Source organism: Manis javanica, chromosome 5, assembly GCF_040802235.1.
Source record: "Manis javanica isolate MJ-LG chromosome 5, MJ_LKY, whole genome shotgun sequence".
NCBI classification, from domain to species: Eukaryota; Metazoa; Chordata; class Mammalia; order Pholidota; family Manidae; genus Manis; species Manis javanica.
The window spans coordinates 41215194-41232141 of record NC_133160.1 but is presented as its reverse complement, the minus strand read 5'-3'; the positions used below and the strand labels follow the sequence as shown (position 1 = coordinate 41232141).

At 44.4% G+C, this 16948-nt stretch overlaps 1 protein-coding gene and 1 long non-coding RNA gene across 7 annotated transcripts in view; one reads left to right on the top strand and one right to left on the bottom strand.

Moving 5' to 3' along the window:
• Positions 1–16948, top strand: part of KIF16B (kinesin family member 16B) — a 367948-nt gene that overhangs the window by 317556 nt on the left and 33444 nt on the right. The window contains exons 27-28 of one of the 3 annotated variants that reach the window (XR_012131532.1): positions 13897–14085; positions 14828–14959. The exons of 1 other annotated variant lie outside the window; for it this stretch is intronic. The gene's annotated coding sequence lies outside the window, so the exon portion shown is untranslated. Of the gene's footprint in view, positions 1–13896; positions 14086–14827; positions 14966–16948 lie in introns of those variants that run through there. One more of the 3 variants, XR_005062399.2, reaches the window with a different exon arrangement.
• Positions 7243–16797, bottom strand: LOC140849535 (uncharacterized). 4 transcript variants are annotated; one of them, XR_012131535.1, is made up of 4 exons: positions 16315–16797; positions 15447–15645; positions 10147–10625; positions 7243–8269 (listed from the first exon to the last, which is right to left on the bottom strand). It is a non-coding gene; the product is annotated as an uncharacterized lncRNA (long non-coding RNA). The 4 variants fall into 4 exon arrangements; XR_012131536.1 differs by lacking the exon at positions 7243–8269 and adding an exon at positions 9149–9466; XR_012131537.1 differs by lacking the exon at positions 10147–10625.

Below are 16948 nucleotides of genomic sequence, written 5' to 3'. Positions count from 1 at the left end.
GTGTTTGGGCTCCTACTGAATCTTTGATTTGTAAACAGAAGAACAGGAAGCCCCACATGGGCATAGCTGTCACAAAGCTGCATGTCAGTTGTGGGGCTCAAGTTATGATTTAGATCAGCAATTGCACAAAGATCAGCAATTGCACAATTGCAGCAAAGCAGTGTATCCTCCTTCGGCCTGGGGATGTCAGGACCTGCTGCCCACCTGGACATCAAGTCATCTCTGTCTTGTGGGCCTGGCCATAATTATCCCAGCTTCCCTCATAAGAGAAAAGATTGTATTTAGATTGAACAGACAGGATAGACCATCCCTTGTATGTACAGAAAGCCTGTGCTATAACAGAAAGCAAAAACTACTTAGCCCTCACCTCCCACCCCCCTGAACCGAGAATGTAGTTCAGTGACATGGCTCAGTTTCTGCTGATGAGGTGGCTCATAGATTGATACCCCTAACCCAGGAACCCCACCACCACACACACACATTTCAGCCTGGTTCAGTTTCTATGAATTCAGCTGTGTCATTCAAAAGGACTATTGCTCTTCATGCATTAATTCACTAGACTATTTAGCAAATTAACTTCTCTGCTGGGAACAAGTAAAAACGGTTCTCCTTGGCCCCCATGAACAATAGCATCACCAATAGGGGACAGACTGCTATTGGCTATGGCTTCCCACAAAAGCAAGAAGCCACGGGGACCCGAGCACATCTCAGGTGAGGAGAAGGTGCAGGACGAGTGGGGCTGACTGATTGTGCTCAGCCTAACAGGGGCCCTAGCCGCGTAGCGGGACCCATGGGTCACAAACAGCCAGGCACAGCACCTGCCCTTTGGTACTAATGATGCCCTCTGCTGCTCTTCTGGCTCAGAGACCTCGTTTCTTAGAGGCAGTATGGGTATGTCTGTGCTGAAGCAAGAGTTAATTTTGTTGGAGGTGGTGGCATTTCAAAGACAGTCTCCCTAAGTAGCTTTTGTCCACAGAAAAATATACTGAGATTAAAAGCCAGAGGAAAGAGGAGGCAGGCTGTCTAGGGCTTCCTCGCTGGAGGTGATGCTTTTCTCAACACCCGGTAAGTTGGCTCCCTGCTGCCTCCACCGAGTGTCATGCCATCTCCATGTGCACATTCCTACACATGGCTGTTACCTTAGTGAACTGCGCAGGGCTCCTGACTGAGCACCTCAGAGACCTTGGAGAATGGCAGGAATCTTGTTAGTGTCCCAGAAAACCATGAACATTCTGCCACAGCAGCCAAGCCTCTTGTGTCCTTGAGCCAGGCAAAGCATTCAAAGCCCAGAAGGAAAGTTTCCACCTGTTCTGGCAAAACCACCAGTAAGGAAGCGTCGATGGTAGATATGGAATCTATGCAAACCTCAAAAAGCATAAGGTCAGCATGCTGTTAACCCCAGAAAGTCTGCATTACTTAGAGTGACCAGATCAGAGGAGCCAGTTATTTTCTGCATTTTGTTCCAGTGCCTGTAGCAGGACAGAATTTACAGACAATGCCAGTGTGGGGTGAGAACGTGCTCTACCGAAGGCCATGCAGATTGCATTGTAGATGCCACGCATGGATTCGCGCAAACCTCTCACACCATGCACTCTGCCCATGGTTACCCTTTGCAATCTCTAATTTAAAATCCATCTCCTAATTTTACCAAAGGAAAAGCAGCTTGAAGAAGGTGTGACTTAACCAAGTCACAGAATTAACTGGGACCTGAGCCTCCATGTCCTGTGTTAACTCGAGGCCCCCTGCCACTGCCTGGATTAGAAGGAAACACTGAGGACATCAATCATGGGCAAGTCAGGAGTTAGAGATCACACCAGTTATTTTCTTGGTTATTGTTTTTTTAGTTTTTTATTAAGGTAATACTGATATACACTCTTATGAAGGTTTCATGTGAAAAAAACAGTGTTGTTACTACATTTACCCATATTATCAAGTCCCCACCCATACCCCAATGCAGTCACTGTCCATCAGTGTAGTAAGATGCCACAGATTCACTATTTGCCTTCTCTGTGCTACACTGTTCTCCCCATGATCACACATACCATGTGTACTAAACATAATACCCCTCAATCCCCTTCTCCCTCCCTCCCCACTTGTCCTCCCACACCCTTCCCCTTTGGTAACCACTAGTTCATTCTTGGAGTCTCTGAGTCTTCTGCTATTTTGTTTCTTCAGTTTTGCTTCATTGTTATACTCCACAAATGAGGGAAATCATTTGGCACTTGTCTTTCTCTGCCTGGCTTATTTCACAGAGCATAATATCTATCTTCCAGCTCCATCCATGTTGTTGCAAGTGATAGGATTTGTTTCTTTCTTATGGCTGAATAGTATACCATTGTGTATATGTACCACATCTTCTTTATCCATTCATCTACTGATGGACACTTTAGGTTGCTTCCATATCTTGGCTACTGTAAAAAGTGCTGTGATAAACATAGGGGTGCATGTCTTTTTGAATCTGAGAAGTTATATTCTTTGGGTAAATTCCAAGGAGTGGGATTCCCAGGTCAAATGGTATTTCTGTTTTTAGTTTTTTGAGGAACCTCCATACTGCTTTCCACGATGGTTGAACTAGCTTACATTCCCACCAGCAGTGTAGGAGGGTTCCCCTTTCTCTGCAACCTCACCAGCATTTGTTGTTCTTAGTGTTTTCGATGCTAGCCATCCTTACTGGTATGAGGTGATATCTCATTGTGGTTTTAATTTGCATTTCCTTAATGATTAGTGATGTGGAGCATCTTTTCATGAGTCTGTTGGCCATCTGAATTTCTTCTTTGGAGAACTGTCTCTTCATATCCTCTGCCCATTTGTTAATCAGGTTATTTGCTTTTTGGGTGTTGAGGTGTGTAAGTTCTTTATATATTTTGGATGTTAACCCCTTGTTGGATATGTCATTTACAAATATATTCTTCCATACTGTATGGTGCCTTTTTGTTCTGTTGATGATGTCCTTTGCCATACAGAAACTTTTTAATTTGATGTAGTTCCATGAATTCATTTTTGCTTTTGTTTCCCTTGCTCAAGGAGACATGTTCAGGAAGAAGTTGCTCGTGCTTATATTCAGGAGATTTTTGCCTATATTGTCTTCTAAGAGTTTTATGGTTTCATGACTTACATTCAGGTCTTTGATCAATTTCAAGTTTACTTTTGTATATGGGGTTAAACAATAATCCAGTTTCATTCTCTTGCATGTAGCTGTCCAGTTGTGCCAACACCAGTTGTTGAGGAAGCTGTCATTTCCCCATTGTATGTCCATGGCTCCTTTATCATATATTAATTGGCCATGTATGGTTGGGTTTATATCAGGGTTCTCTAGTCTGTTCCATTGTTCTATGGGTCTGATCTTGTGCCAGTACCAAATTGTCTTGATTACTGTGGCTTTGTAGTAGAGCTTGAAGTTGTTGACCATATTCGCCCCAGCTTTATTCTTCCTTCTCAGGATTTCTTTGGCTATTCAGGGTGTTTTGGGGTTCCATATGAATTTTAGAACGATTTTCTCTAGTTTGTTGAAGAATGCTGTTGGTATTTTGATAGGAATTGCATTGAATCTGTAGGTTGCTTTAGGCAGGATGGCCATTTTGACAATATTAATTCTTCCTATCCATGAGCACGGGATTTGTTTCCATTTATTGGTATCTTCTTTAATTTCTCTCATGAGCATCTTGTAGTTTTCAGAGTATAGGTCTTTCACTTCCTTGGTTAGGTTTATTCCTAGGTATTTTATTCTTTTTGATGCAACTGCGAATGGAATTGTTTTCCTGATTTCCCTCTCAGCTAGTTCATTGTTAGTATATAGGAATGCCACAGATTTCTGTGTATTAATTTTGTATCCTTCAACTTTGCTGAATTCAGATATTTGATCTAGCAGTTTTGGAGTGGATTCTTTAGAGTTTTTTATGTACAATATCATGTCATCTGCAAACAGGAATAGTTTAATTTCTTCCTTGCCAATCTGGATGCCTTTTATTTCTTTGTCATGTCTGATTGCCATAGCTAGGACCTCCAGTACTGTGTTGAATAGAAGTGGGGAGAGTGGGTATCCTTGTCTTGTTCCCAATCTTAAAGGAAAGCCTTTCAGCTTCTGGCTGTTGAGTATAATGCTGGCTGTGGGTTTATCATATATGGCCTTTATTATGTTGAGGTACTTGCCCTCTATACCCATTGTGTTGAGAGTTTTAATCATGAATGGATGTTGAATTTTGTCAAATGCTTTTTCAGCATCTATGGAGATAATCTTGTGGTTTTTCTCCTTCTTTTTGTTGATGTGGTGGATGATGTTGATAGATTTTTTAATGTTGTACCATCCTTGCATCCCTGGAATAAAATCCTACTTGATCATGGATAATCTTTTTGATGTATTTTTGAATTTTGTTTGCTAATATTTTGTTGAGTATTTTTGCATGTATGCTCATCAGGGATATTGGTCTGTTATTTTCTTTTTTGTGGTGTCTTTGCCTGGTTTTGGTATTAGAGTGATGCTGGCCTCATAGAAGGAGTTTGGAAGTATTCCCTCTTCTTTTACTCTTTGGAAAACTTTAAGGAGGATGGGTATTAGGTCTTCACTAAATGTTTGATAAAATATTGTTTGATCTCTGTTTTTATTTGGTCATTGATCCATTGGTTATTTAGGAGCATGTTGTGAAACTGCCATGTGTTTGTGTGGTTTTTCATTTTCTTTGCATATTATTTCTAGTTTCATACCTTTGTGGTCTGAGAAACTGGTTGGTCACACCAGTTACTTTCATAAAGAGAATTCAGAATAATTATAGTTAACTGAAAGGTTAAAATAAAGAGAGCTCAAATGTATCCCAGAGGTAGTCACTACAGGAAGCAGGATAGTTGGGGTAATGTGAGAAGGAGGTTGGCATTATTAAGACTCATGGAGAAAAGGCCCCCACAGAGCTGAGAGCACAAAGGAATGGTGGCGCATGCTGGTGTCTGCACTGGCGGGAGTGTCCTGTGGGGCTGGGGCCCAGGCTGCTGGAGAGAAGGTGCTGGCATCTCCAAGGGGCGGACCACACGGTGAGGCTTATTGACAAATGCTGGGAAAACTGCAAACTGGATTCAGCTGCAGCTACCAGGAGTCACCACTGCTGAAGGAGGAAGGCAAGAACAGGAAGTGGTCTGGTCAGGAGGAGGAAGCAGACAGGAAGTGTTCCTGGGATGATGCGCTCTCTCATCCCTTCTCTGTCCTCCAGCCTTGCGTTGTCCATCCAGTGCCCTGTCTTGTCAGAGCCTAACCAGGAGCAGCTGGAACAACAGAAATAAGGTCTGCAGAGTCTCAGCCTCAGCATCCCAGAGCAGAGTACAGAAGGATGAATTTGCAGCAGGGAGATAGCTGTTCCCTTACTTGCATACTGAGCCATTGCTCCAGTTGAAGCCTGGAGCACTCATCAGCTAATAATCACTTCTGGGGGAACAATCTGTGCCTCCTCAGCCTCCCACCACAACTCATCACTGGACATCCTTGAGTTGCTATCTATGTAATTGCTGGGCAAGGGACACCCTAGCCAGGGCATTAATCATCTGTGTGGCCTCTGACCTCTCCACCCCTCCCCCTGACCATGGAGCTTAGCTTTAAAGGTTAAATTTGTTCTAAACATTTATCAGGTGGCCCAAGAGACTGGGCCCTCTTCTTTCTCAAAGCAGCCGTGGCCATGTGGGGTCTGCACAGTGTAATGCACATCATGTGAGAAATGATACCACAAGCCTCTCCTGCCTCACCCTGACTTTTCCACAAGGCTAGTTTTCCTGAAATGGAAAGAATTGTTCAAAGACCATTTTAAAAAGGTGAGGAACCAAAACATCCTGAAACATCTGTTCCTAGGCCAAAATAATAGTTGGTTTTTCTCTGTTCCTCCCTTATGTGACCAAGAGAGTTGGTCTGGGAGGTTTTGCTTTAATTCTGTTGCCTAGTGAGGCAGAGCTCAATCTGGGTAGGTCCTGTAGGCACATGTAGGGATGTTTCTAGAGCATCTAGTATGGGAGTGTGCACTGTGGCCACCGGCTTGGAGACCCAGAGTTAATTAAATGCTGATACATGGCAGTGGTTCCTTGTGCTCTCTTGAGTGGCAGTAGGGCCCTTACTCACATGTGTTGGAATCGCCTCTTTCCCAGGGACTCTCCACTCAAGATGGGCAGCGCCATCTTCTGCCCGAGTGATCTGAAGTGCTGCCCACCTGAGGACTTACATCTCTGTGTTTACCCCCATGAAAGGCAAGACCAGCCCTAAGAATCCTGGCACTGGGCCATGACCTTAAGAGTCCTGAATCAGCTGCCTCCCTGGCTGACATGGACTTCAGAACTTGGGAATTGCTATTTCCTTGAAGACATTTGACATCCTGTGAACAAACACACGGCAGGTGTAGTCTTGGCCCTCTTTCTCCCAGTGTCTGTCTGCCCTTCCTTCCTGACTGCCTTTCTCATGAGGAGGCCAACTGTGCGAGGCCCCAGAACCTTGAAACACCCTTCCCCTGGGCTTCCCTGCTCACCTGTGCCAGAGCAGACCAAAGGGGAGGGGCGAGCAGCGTCCTGGAGGAGTTCTGTAGGAAAGGGTGCTGGAAAGGATTGGCCAGAGATTCCAGCTCACCAGAAGGAACAGGTGGGCATAGAAAGGCCTTCTGGTGCTGGAGTTTACACTTACCACGTACCATAATAAAATCCTCAAGAAGTGAAATGAACTTTTCAGACTTGCTTCAATCGCTTACCCCTCCAGTCAGCCCGTAATGACTGTGCTGATGTTTGTCTTCTTCTTAAAATGGATGCTGTCTGGGAAACTCAAACTTATTTATTTTCATTAAATTTCCTGGTGTCAGTGACAGACAATCATCTCACCGGCATGGAGGGTGACAAGTGGTTCAGTCTACATCTGATCACAAAAAAAGCTTCATCTGTGAGGGGACCAGGGATGTGAGATGTAGTAGTTACAACATTTGCCGTCTGAGAAAATACACCATCACAGCGCTTATCCTGGAGACGAGCCCGGACCATACCTACAGAGTCCAGGGAACTCAATGAATAAGTGAGGTTCTTTAGAAGGGGAAGTCTAAATAGGTAAAATGAATTTTAAACAATCTCTATAATTAGCCATCATCCACTTAGTAAAGAAGGAAAATGGTAAAATACGGGTAATTCAGAAAATTTGCTCAAGTGATTAGGCACATCTTCCTCTTCTTCCACCCTTGTAACAAAATCTCTAGTTCAGAGCCTAGTGATTTGAGTTGTGCCTCTTTTTCCTCTTCTGTGAGCTGGAGACACATCTCCTGAGGACAGAGGGGACACACCCGGAGAGGTGCCCGGGATGACCTGTGGCCCACTTTGCTCCCCAGGGTTGAGGATTTGTGAGCCCCAGATGCATCTTTGGGAGCTATCAGGAACTGCTGCCTCCCCAAACTCCCTGCTGTCCTACGGGAAAGTCAAAGGCAGAGACAGACTTACCGCCAGGACATTTAAGCTTCAGCCTCTCACATGCCTTGACTCCTTCCAATGTCCCTTGGTCCTCCTATGAGGACCTGGGGAGGAAGCAGCAGCCTGTCTGCTTACCAGAGAGGTGGGGGTGGGGGAGCTCTGTCCTTGCTTGGGGGTCACCCCCACACCTGGTGGACCTACCGCTACTGCAGCTGTGGAGGGTTAGAGAGGGGCTGGACCAAGCTGAGCCGAGGCCGAGGCCGTAGGGGCTGGCGCCAAAGAGAGCCAAGAGCTACTGTGCCCCCAGACCCGCCCACAGATGAGAAGCATGCCCATGCCAAGTGACATTTCCAGGAACAAGTTGTGATGCTGCGAAAAGCCTGTCTTCTCATTCTCTCCAAAGATGTGTTCTATCTCTGCCTGGTGAAGAAGCGAGCAAAGAAAATGCAGCAAAACACCAAGTATAGAATGAGGTCTAGCAACAAATTAATAGTGATTCTTTAATATAATCACTGTAAGTTTCCATTTATATGACAATCGTGGAAAGGCAGAACTACAGGGAAAGGAAAGAGATTAGTGGTTGCTAGGAGTGAGGGACTGGGGTGGCCCACAGAGGGACAGCTTGGGGGAACTGTCTAGGGTGAGCAGACAGCCCTAAGTCTTGAATACAGGAGTGGTTAAACCACTGTAGCTGTTTGTCAAAACTCATACAGACCTGTACATCGCAAAGGGTGAATTCTACTGACCATCCAGTGTGCCTGATAGACAAATCCGGTACTGCATTCAGTGCAGGGTGATGACTGACCCTATTCCATACCATGTCTTTTTCTTAATCCTTTGTATCAGAGACCATAACACAGTCCTGTGGGAGAAAAACAAAAATAAAACAGCCTCCAAAATCTGTGGTGGCGAACTTTGATCCCAGGACCTGGCTGGGATGAGGATGTTGGTTTTTCTACAAATCTGCCTCCTCCCATGGTCTGTCAAGCAAGCAATGGCAGCGGCCATCCCATGGCTCATTCAGCATATGGCCGGTGCTCAATAAAAGTGCAATAAGGTGGTAGGGACAGTGACTCACTACCCCTGCTAGCCAGAGCCACCCCCTGCCCTCTCCCTTCTCTCCCTTGCTCTCCCTTTCCCCTTCTTGCTCCCTCCTCAGCCTCATCCCTTCCCGTGTCTAAAGTGTTTCCACCATCTCGAGGCTAAAAGCCCATTGGCCCAGGTTGTGTCAGCATGATTCTTATAGGGAAAGGGCTCCTGAGGGGTTTCTTCCCAGCTTTACAAGTCTAGGAAGTTTTCCAGTAGCAGGATGTGGGAACTCACTGGAAACACGAGAAGGGATTCACCAGGAGGTGGCTGAGAGCCCTCCAGGCACATGGAGGCACATGGGCACAGAGTGGAAGACAAGGAGGACCTTGGTGTGTAGGGTAAATGCTGAGGCTGCTAGAGCCAGGTTACAGGGGTTGCACTTCATCCCGAGCTCAGTGGAATGCAGGACACTGAACACCTGTGTGGAGGCTTCCACCTGTATGACTCCCTCCTATGTGGTGACATCTGGAAGGAAAAGGCCCCCTTCTGTCCTCTGGTGGGTCTCCAGCCTCAGTGCCCACATGTTCAGTGGTTATTCAATTGAACTGGCGTGTGTGTTGTGCTGCGAGCTCAGGGGCATTGTGACTGACATACTAAAAAGATCCTTTAGGCTACTGCTTGGAAGGGCCAAGTGGAAGAAGCGAGAGAAGCTCCAAACCTCAGGTGGTGGGAGGCTTGGCTGGGGCAGCCCTTATGGGGACAGAGAGGCATAGTGGGCATCCAGAGTGAGAGGCCAAACTTCGCGGCTGGGTGTCACACATGATTCCAAAATAAAGCTGAAGAAAAAGACTGCTGCACTCTAAAACCATCTGGCGAAGTCCCTGTGCCTTCCAGCATTTGGGAGGAAAGGGCAAGTCAGGTTTGGGATTGTGGACTTCACTGCTGTATATAAACAGCCTGGAAGTGCTGCCCCAAATTCCAAAGGCAGAGAGTTGTTTCCAGTCTTCTGAACATGTTGTTTTTTCTTGTTCTACAAAAGACCAGAACTGGTAGCAAAGGGAAGGTTTATAACCAGAGGCTCACAGACATTCCAAATGCAACAGATGCCCATTGGGGAGGGTGTAGGGGGGCATGGAAGAAGGGAGACAGTTGGGTTTCTAGGAAGTCTGCAAATGGCAAACTGCAGCTGGATGGCCCCAACATGAGTGACCATCACGACACACCAGAGTGTGAAACCAGATTTTGGAAGGAGATATGGGTGTGACTTGGCAGAGGCCGGGGAGGGCACTCCCAGCCAGACGTTTGTGTGGGATCTCAGTTAGGGATAGCCTCGGTTTACAAACCGCCAAACATGTCGGGGGAGGGAAGGCAGCATTGGGACGCCTTAGTGCAAAGGTTCCCACAGCCCAGGTCAGCTTGGACACTCAGGCACCCCATGTTGTCCAACCCAGACCCACTGTCAAGTATGGAAATGGGTCCATCTGTCCTTCATCCTCTTTCCCTTTGGTCCTTGGCAGGCTTAGTTTCAGCCCAACCCCTAAAGCTTGCTTACTCGAATGTCTTCCCTCCTATCTTTCCCTCCACTGTTTCTTCCAAGGACCAGATTTCCAACCCAGCCCATGGAGGCCCGGCATACAGGGCTAGCTGAGGCATCCTGGTCTTTGGGGTGGGCTCAGCGAGCCACGGTCATCTCCCAAAGGAGACACTTACACAGCAGTGGGCTGGCCAAGCAAGTCTGAGATCCAGAGGACAGGCCTCGAGTAGGGTGGAACCCCGTGAGCACAGTCAGAAGCTGTCAGCCACAGATGGAATTTCTCCTCTCTTTCCTTCTCTGCAATCTCAGCCCCACAGTTAAGGCTTTCCAATGGATTCAGTCAGGCTCACACAAATTATCCAAGGCAACCTCCCTTATGTAAAGTCGACTGATTAGAGGTTTTAACTACATCAGCAAAATACTTTCACAGCAACCTGTATGTTAGTATTAGCCTCACCATCAAGCACCTTATCACAGAGGCCTGGCTCACAAAGCAGAGCTTCTGGGCCTGTCAGGCTGTTGCTTGATCTGCTCCAAACCTGGAAAAGTGCTAAAAGGCCTGACTTCTCTGAAGGCCATTGAGTGATGCTCCTCTGAGCGCCTCTGGTTGTGTTCTGAGGCTGGCGAGGGGAAGCTGACGTCTCCAGGTACAGCTCTACATGCAGACAGGAAACAATTATACTGTCATTCCAGGGACTGGGCAGCAAGCTTACCTTGGCTCCCCACTGAGAAGCCTTGGTTTACTCTGATAACTCTGCTGAGAGGCCCTAAGCTTGCCATTCCTTTTTGAAGATCTAATCAGAACTATACAAGTATCCAGCATGATTGGTGGGAATTTTTGACTCCAGAAATGCAGCTCATAGTGAGCTAAGTTGCCCAGCACATTCCCCTAAGTGAGCTTCCTAAACTAGCATTTTAGACACTCCACAGGGCAGGTGGTCAGTCCAGGAACTCGCCCTGAGAAGGTGAGAAGATGGAGAGCACAGGAAAATCTAAAAACTAGCTGGGCTTGAACGTGGCAGGGATGTTGATATGAAAGGATACAGATGGTGTTTGCATCATAAAGAATGTGAAAGACAGACTGGAAAAAAAATCTGCAACATCTGTGAAAAGGAATTGATAACTTATATGTAAAGACCTCTTTCAACTTAATAAAAGAGACATGCAATCCATTTTTTAAATGGATTTGTAAAACTCTTTGATTTTTATAATGGCAACAGGTGTGAACATACAATCAACACAAAGAAAAGTGGTGTTAAGTGGCCAGTGAACATACCAGCATATGTTGAACTTTCTTAGAAACTAAAAATTAAAATGAAGTGAGCACTGGGCTATCATTTGAGACACCTCAGACTGGTAAAAGTTTAAAGAGATTTCTGGTGTCCTACTACTGAGTGCATGGAGAAGCAGGTACTCTCACTCCCTGCTGTAGGATGTGTGGGATCTCTCTGGGGTCAATACTTGTCAAAAGTCTTAAGAATTTTCATTTTTAATTTAAATTGTCAAAGTTAAATTAATGTACTTTGACTTACATGTAGAGTTTTGCAAAGATGACCAGAATAATTCCTCCCATCCTCCATGCCCCACAGCGATGTGATTTGCCATTCTCCCATCAGATACCTGCGCTTGCCTGGTGACTTGCTTTGACCAGTAGCATGCAGCAGAAATGAAGTTTACACCTTCAGAGGCTAGGCCTCAAGAGGACGGTCATTTCCATTTTTTGTCATCTTGGATCCCTGAGCCACCATGTAAAGGAGGCTTGGCTACACAACCAGAGAGAGCACTTGGAGAGGGAGGCTCTGACAATACCAACTATGAGACATGTGAGGGATACTGACTTAAACGTTCTAGATCCATCCAACCCTCCAGATGAGGGATCCTAGCCAACACCTCCTGGAGCAGAACCGTCAAGCTGAACCCAGCCAACCCATACAAGTGTGAGAAGTAATAAATTGTTGCTGTTAGAAGGTATTATGTTTTAAGCTAATAACATAGGATAGTTACATAGTAATAGACACCTGGCACATATGTTCCAAATTCTATAAAATATAATTAGACAAATGCATTAACATGTAGAGGAATACTTATTGTAGCACTGTAACAGCACAAATACTGATCTGATTTTTGCAAACTGACATGCCTATAAATAGAGTAAAAGTGGGATAAATTAGGATGCCTCTATTACAGTGAAATGCAATGCAGCTGTTAAAAATGCTAATGCAGTCTATATTTACTGACATAGAAATTAAGTGAAAAAAGCTAATTGCAGAAGAATGTGAATACCTTAGTGATGGAATGTGCGGCCTCTGAACTACAGACTAAATGTGAATAGTAGTCTCCACCAGCAACCTGCTGGGTGACTTTGGGAAAGGCACTTTACCTTTCTGAGCTCTCAGTTTTCTCATCTGGAAAACGGAGATTTATGAGAATTAGGTGAGGGAATTATCGGTAAATAATGTATAAATTTAACTCATATAAGAGCTCAATTAGCGATAGCAACTATTATGACCACAATCCCATTATTAAAATACATGATCATTAATATAGTCATTAATATTAGTTTATTATATAATATTCATCTTATATCATGTATTACATTAACATTAATAAAGAACAATATAAAACTATATCATTAACAAATACATACATTTATATATACATAAACATCTGCATAATAAAAGTATATATATTAAAATCTATATATATATATATATACACACACAAGATGGTAGATTTAAAAGAGATTTCATACTTTATGTTTTCAGAATTTTTGTGGTGGGCTGTATATTTTATTTTTTTATAGTTATTTCTAAATCTTAAAAAGCAAACTAGGAAAATATTGTTTTTATACTTCTTAATAATTTACTTCAGACATGTTCATGAAGAATTTTCCTAAGTTGTCTGTGTATGTGTGTGTGTGTGTGTGTGTGTGTGTGTGTGTTCCTTACATATAATGCAGCCATTCCAAAAATGGGGGCCCTGCAATTGATAATGGGCTCCAGTGTTGTTGATTTTAGCGTATTACTTACAAAGCATTGAATGACTCTGTTCTTTCAACTAGAGTCTATATTAGAACACCTCATCCCCCCTAAATCTGGTGATGAATTGCTTATGGAAATGTGATATGCCATTTTTTTGAAATCATCCAGTCATTTTTGATGCATAAAATATAAATAGTAAGTAGGCAGAAATCAGTTTCAACCTTAATAAGCAATTTCTACTTTATTAGATATTAAGAAATTTATAGTATTAGCTCTAAAATCTGGGATCTTTCTGATAAACTTCAGGATTGGTTTTCAGCATTACGGCAGGGATCTTTAGGAGTCTCAGCTGAATTTTGCAAACTAACACATGGGACAAACTGTTCAGGAGATGGGGAAGGGAGAGGAAGGACCAGGCACATGAGAGACTCACACCATGGATCAGTTAAGAGAGGAGCGCTGTCTTTAAAGGCCCACCATGGTGGTCTGTGGTCAAATACATGCTGCATCTTCATTTTTAGGGAATTTCAAAGCACTTTATAATATCGGGATTTCCTATAATTGATATAGTAAAGAAATATTTTTATTGAAAACTTATACAAATCATCGGATCATGCAATGTTTTTGTTGGGGATGGGAGAGGAAGTGACAGTTCTATAAGACCTATTATTATTTCACAGAACACACTTTAGTAATTTAGAAATGGGTGGACTAAAGATGGAGGAGAGGAGGGATGAAAGAAGAATGGTAGAGAGTGACATAGAAAAGAGGTCCATAATTTTTGACTCATGATTCCAAACCCAAGAATGCTCTGAAATCAGAAAGATTTTTTTCCCCAAGATTAGTAGTCTCGTTAGGTGGCAAAACATGGCCAGGAGTGACATGAGGTCAGTTATAATCTGCACTGATCCCTCTCAGTGATAATATGCCTATGTTTTGCTGCAGGAATATTCCTGGAAGGTGGTAATGCAGTTTCTGCCTAGACAGGATGGGGTGTCAATATCATCTTGGCTCACAACATCATGTTACCTTTTCCAAATCTGAAACATTCTGAATTCAGCTGATTTGAAAGGATTTTGAGAAGGGATAGTGGCTCTGCTTTGCATCCATATTTTTTAGAGCTTTTCATACCAGGTAAATTCCCTTTCTTGCATATGAAAAGGAGAAAGTGCTTCCCAGGTTTGTTGTAGTAGTTAAATATGGTAGTACGTGCCAGACATCCCAAGACGTGGTATGTGCTTCTAAATGCCTGATGCTATCTACCCACTTTCAGCCGGCCTGCCCCCGCCAGGCCCGCCTGGTCAGCATCAATACTCAGTGGCTCCTGAGTGGCCCCAAATCAGGACAGCAGTGAGCAGAAGCCAAGATGGCTTCTCCATTCCTCCCCCTGCAGAAACTCTGCCCTAATTACCACATACATCAATTCTGCCATAACATGCTATGCCTTGGCTTGTTTTGTTTTGCTTCCTACAGCTTTAGTGACTTCGTCTGTGTAAAACATATCATTTTAAATTAAAAAATTAAAAATGCAGAGGCAGATCTGTGGTCATTGCACTGAACATGCCGTCTCATCAGGACGGTGCCTACTTCCAGCAGGGTGGTTACAAATGCAAGTCTGCGTGAGTCCTGAGGCTGATATACCCATGCGCGGGTCAGACTTAACCAAATGCTGCTAACAGCGTCACCCCAGTTTATACTGCTGTTTAATGGGGCCAAAGTATTTGTGGGGAAGGGATAGGAACAACGACCCCCTAATCTCATGTTCTGTTGGAGTCTTGCGTTCTTTGTGGGTTAGGGATAAAAGAGCAGGTATTTGGGAGGAATACCTAAAGGCATGGAATGTGATAAAAAATAATCAAAATTATTACACTTTTAGAGAGAAGGAGTTTGAAAGTTGATAACAAACTACTTTGAGCTTTTTTGGGAATATGAATCCTGGCCACAAATGCTAAGAAGTCCTCCAAGCTGAATAAGAAGACACCAGGGCCAAGGCTAAGCAGGCACTCAGAACAAGGTGAGTCTTGAGCTTCCGTGACCTGCCTTCTGACCCTCCCTGCAAGGATGCTCTTAGGCAGTGCAGCTCCTCAGTGCACCTGACACTTAAGGTTCATATTATGGGTAAGGCTTCTTCTAGTCAACAGCACACTATTAGTAATGTTCTTTGGGGGTCAACAGTTTATACATGGATTTTCAACTTGCAGGGTTGTTCAAGGGCTCAACCATATATGTATATTCTGTATGTACAAAGAACACATATATGCACACATATATGTATATTCACATACACACAAACATATATAGAATGTGTTTGGGAAGCTGCACAAGAGCTGCTACCATCATTTGTTACATGGAGGAAAATTAGGTCGATGTGGGCAGGGGAAGGAAGGAAACTTTTCACTGAATACTCTTTATATAGTTCTCATTTTGAAACATGAAATTGAGAAAATGAGAGATTACCTAAACCTTTTCTCTTCCTGTTACAACCATTTACTTACTAGAGTTGCTCTTTGGTCTGGGACATTAGTTCTTAGACATTCTGGGAATTATGGTCATGTTTAAGGATCTGCTGAAATCCATGGAACTCTCCTCAGAACATACATATGTACGCACATGAGGACACATGCAATATTATGGTCAATTTCAGGGTATCCAGGGACCTCTTCAGCTCAGTTACAAACTGTAGGTTAGTAGCTCCTGAAAAGAGAAAAAGGGGGAACAGAGGGCAAATGAGGGGACCTTATTTCTCATATCTTTCCCTCTTACAAACCATGTAATTTGTCATGTCCTCGTGTTTATCTGTGTTGTTTTAGAATACCCCACCCTGCTTTATACCTACTTTTCTGGATTTCCTTATGATTCTCCTTTAAAAAGAAGCCTTCAAAAATTAGACTCATTCTGTGATTACACCTTTCAGAAGTCTCTTCCTTCATTGCCTAGCTCTTCCTGGGAACCGATTTCCCCCTGACCCACCTATGGAACATGTTTGCTCACCCCTGGGCCTCACTTTGGAACAACTCCTCTTTCCTGTCCTTGGGCTGTTTTAGTGAAGGCCTCTTTCCTTTGCTATTAATATTCTTACTGTATCCAAATTTGGAAAGAATTTTCTTAAAATGAAGCCCCTAAGAATCATTTAAATTCCTTGTAACTTTTTATCTTAATTATAGAATGTTATTTACAGAGACTCTTTATTCTCATCATCTGAAACTCACAGAATCCCTGATACAATAGAATGAACCTAGCATGGAACTAGCACACAGTAGGTGCTCAATAAATGACCGTGTATTTCCTTTCCCATCATTTCAGCACCACACGCTTCGGACTGCTGCAGGGCCTCCACCTGTCAGCAGTGCTGCTCCCACTTACTTGGGGTTGGAGCGCTCAGGCCACTGGTGGCCGCCACCGGGGTAGGCAGAATCCGAAGGCCATGAGCTCACCTTCTGGGTGTGTTCCTCTGACCCCCCCTCACTATGCTGCTCCCACTTGGGCAGTCTTCCTTCTGGTGCTCCTCCCAGATTCTGTTCAGGATGAGGTGCCCATTTCCTTAGATGCTGGGAATGTTGCCGTGATGGCTCTCAGCTGAGCACCCCACCCTCCAGGAACTGTATTTGGTTGAAGGGAGCCTCTTTCCCCAAGACTAGGACCCTTCCCTCAGGGGAGTCCACATCCAGGGGCTGCTCAGTGCGGGAGGTACAAAGAGCCGGCCCCTCGCCTCAGTTCAGGGGGACTTGGAAGGCTGTCTGAGCTCCAGAGCTTTGTGACATGGGCTGAGGCTACCCTTGCAACGTCATGATAGCCCGCCTCGTCCCTCTGCCCAGTCGATCCTCCCTTCGCGCTGTCCCGAGAGCCCTCTGCAGTACTCACCTGCACCTAGTTCTCCACCTCAGAGTCTCCCTCTCAGGGAACGCAGACTCTGCAACTCTCAGACATCGAGTCATTCTAGAAAACTGTGCTTTTATGATAGCTAATGGCACAAGAAGCATCAGTGGTTATTACGAGT